Here is a 3,567-nt window from a genome sequence, read left to right as displayed (position 1 = left end):
TTTCGTGAGAGAGGGATCCTCCACCCTAACAAGTAAGAGATGGCCAAACACACAACACCTGACACCGGACAGACAAAATCAAACTAAAGTTTATTAATTGAACATACAGTCTCAGAGAAAGACATGGCATCCCATGCAGGGCTACACGAGCATTGCACTCAGGAACAGAAAGAACAAGCAGGAAGTGTGGAGGCAGGCCTTGTAGTAAAGAGAGGTTGAAATAACCTATAGTTCCTACAGGAGGATGTGATTGATTTGTTTGAATAATTTTGCAGTCTGGCAAAAAGATGAAGCCCATTAGTCTGAAGACTGGGTGGAGTACAGCTGGTCTGGCTGATATGGGAACTAGCTGTGTGGAAAGGCTTTTCTGCTGGCTGGGCAGCATATTGGGCAAGAGTAAAGGAAATCCTGCTTAGGCTTTTGAGGCTCCATGAGGCTCAAAGATGTCAAGACAGCACATGAAATTTTAGACCTCGTAGTATACAGGCCCATACACTTGGAAAAAAGTGATCAAAAGAAATTGGCTGTTTTTTCATCTATGTCTCTGCACATACAATGCGGCAGGGCAGTAGGTAAGAAATTGCTACTAGTCACAGGTGCTGTTTGTTGCTGCTGCAGGCTAAGCAGGAAAGATACCACACATAGAGGAATTAGGACCATAGTCAGAGCCTGAGGACACTTCTCTGTCGCTACTGTTAGTTTTACACGAGGCACCCATAAAAAATGAGGCTGAGAACATGGAAAAATTCTTAGCAATCAAATCAAATTCAAAAACAATGTACTGCCAGAGCAAAAAGGAAATATTCAGAGGTTGGTGATAGCCTACTGTATTAGTATGCTTTCTGTTGCTTCTAAGAGAATACCTGAAACTGGGTAATTTACAGTTTTGGAGGCTGAGAAGTCCATGGCCCAGGGGGCATATCCGGCGAGGGCCTTTTTCTTGGTGCTGACTCTCCATAGCAACACAGTGTATCATATGGTGAGTGGCCTGGGCTGAGCAGGATAGAGCTAAGCTTATCACTTGCTCTCCTTGTAAAGCCATCATAATCACACGCATGACCACCCATTAAACCTTCAATGGATTAATCCATTCACAAGAGTACCGTCCTCACAATCTAATCCCCTCTTACAGGCCCCACCTTTCAATTAACGTAATAGGATTTCTTACCCTCTTAACACTGTTACAATGGAGACTGAGTTTTCCAATGTATGAAATTTGGGGGGACACATTTGGCCCACAGCACCTACCTTCAGGATGACAAAAAAACACCAAAAAATGAAACCAGCTTGTTGACTTCAATTTAAAAATTCGTTAAAGAAATCACACCCAAGAGAGGAAGGAAATCCTTTGAAATAGAGTAGGGTTGGACATAATATGAATAATAATTTGATCACACCAACTCCAAGAGCAGGAGAAAAACCTAACAAACAAATATCTGGAAAGCTTGTAGTTACAAAATGATAAAACAACACATAAGACAAAATGTAAAATTAGAAGATATTCCTTACTCTGGCAGTCCCCTAAGGACTACATTGTCAGGGACTATATTTTCTCCAATCTTCAAATTTTTTTCACCAGCAAACGAAAATGAAATATCAGGGTCATATTCTCCAGGACAGGCTATGAAAGCTGAAGGGATGGTAAAACAATTTGATCTAGAAGAGGTGGATGAAATCATAACTGGTACTGCAGCAACAAATCATGGAGTAGCTTCCTTAAATCAAGCAGTTCAAGTGAGGCTATCAATAAATAATAGTTTAGAAGAACCAGAAGAAAGAGTTTACTGCGATATCCCATGCTTTAAACATCTGTAACTCCAGGTAGTATTCATCAGCTCATGAAGAGGTCACCTATGAATAAGATTGGAAAGTATTTGACCCGTATTATTTTATCAAACAACTTCCATCACTGATAGAAGAACAATTAAATAGGATACCTGCTCTTTCATTGAAAACAAGAAGCACACCAAAATTCTGCCTATTTTTATACCTGGATGAAACAATAGTGCACTTTAGTCTAAATGAGCTAGAAGATTCATCAGTTACTTTTCTAGTCCTTTTCAAGATATCATTTATCAGGTTTATGTGAGATAAAGAGCATGGTTCAGAGATTTCCTGAAATGAATTTCTCAGATGTATAACAATCTTTTTACTGCTTCTAAGATGTATGCAGACATGTTACTGAACATGTTAGACCCTAAAAGGAAGCAAGTCAGGAAGAAGCCTTTCTGTGAATATTGTATTTGTTTTATACAAGAAAACTGTATAAAGGAATGAGATATTCCTTGGAAGAGATCTTTCAAGAACTGTAATAATTCACAACACCACAAACCTTTGCATATCAGCCTTCTAATGGAATCCCTATAGAAAGCCAGTTTATAGAATAAAATGTCAATGAATTCCTAAAATTGATTTCAATTCTGGAGAATCTAGTACAACCGAATGAAAATGTTTGACCTCACATCCGAGACAGATTTTGCTTACATGATATGTTGTCCCATTAAACATGATGACTTGTCAAACCACTGAAGGGAGAGAAAATACAGGGCCCTTTTGAACTAACACAAAAATATTATTATTACTATTGAAATTTTGCATTTTGTGCCCCATCTTGCTTTTCTTATCTTTGGTGTCCAATGGATACAGAAATCCATCTCAGATTCAATACATACAGTAGATAGGCTAAAGACAAAAATGTCTTCAGAACTAGTGCAACTCTTGTGAATTTTTTTATAAAGAATTCTGTTTCTGCCCTTCCAGTTTGACCCATAGTCAAACAGGGTTTTATAATTAAAAAAGAGATGAAAACAGTGGGTTTGACGCCACTTTTCTGTTACTTTAAGATTCTCATCTTAACAGAAATTGGAAGGAAAAGTTGCTTGATTTTTTTCAGTGTTCTATACACTTTTTACATTTATGACCTCTATACTAGTCAGTTTTTGTGCTGCTATAGTAGAATACCTGGGACTGGGTAATTTATAAAGAAAAGAGTTTTATTTGGCTCACTATTCTGGGACAGCTGCATCTGTTGTGGGCCTCAGGTTGCTTCTATTCAGGGCAGAAAGTGGCAGGCAGTCACAGGTGCAAGGTTAAATGGAGAAAAGAAGCAAGAGAGAGGGAGAGAAGATGTCAGGGTCCTTTAGACAACCAGCTCTCCAGGGAACTAATAAAGAGAGAATTCACTCACTACCCCCTGCTCCCAGGGAGGGCATTAATCTAATCATAAAGGATCCGCCTCCATGACCCAAACGCTTCCCAAAACTGCCAAGTTGGGGATTGGATCAGATTTTGCTATGAGCTTTGAGGGGACAACATATCCAAACTCTGTCAACCTCTATTAAATTAGAATTTCATCTTGCATTCCTTTTAGCTGGGGCACTTCACAGTTTAGTCAATTTTTATTATGGATCTGAATGCCATTTTGGTATCTTTTCTTCCTGCATATTGTATATTTTGTAAAAAATTATTTTCTACTTTTATCCCATATAAATTTCATTTAGGAAGATATGAATTTATATTTTGTTTCTGTAATATTCTACTGTGTATTATTTATTTTGAAGGCATGAT

The 3,567-nt window shown here is 38.2% G+C and overlaps 1 pseudogene; it reads left to right on the top strand.

The window, feature by feature from the left end:
- The first annotated feature begins 723 nt into the window (after nucleotides 1–723).
- LOC103603610 lies at nucleotides 724–2,504 on the top strand (annotated as a pseudogene).
- The last annotated feature ends 1,063 nt before the right edge of the window (nucleotides 2,505–3,567 follow it).

Source organism: Galeopterus variegatus, unplaced genomic scaffold (genome assembly GCF_000696425.1).
Source record: "Galeopterus variegatus unplaced genomic scaffold, G_variegatus-3.0.2 Scaffold4699, whole genome shotgun sequence".
In the NCBI taxonomy this organism is placed as follows: Eukaryota; Metazoa; Chordata; class Mammalia; order Dermoptera; family Cynocephalidae; genus Galeopterus; species Galeopterus variegatus.
This window is presented reverse-complemented; position numbering and strand designations above follow the sequence as displayed.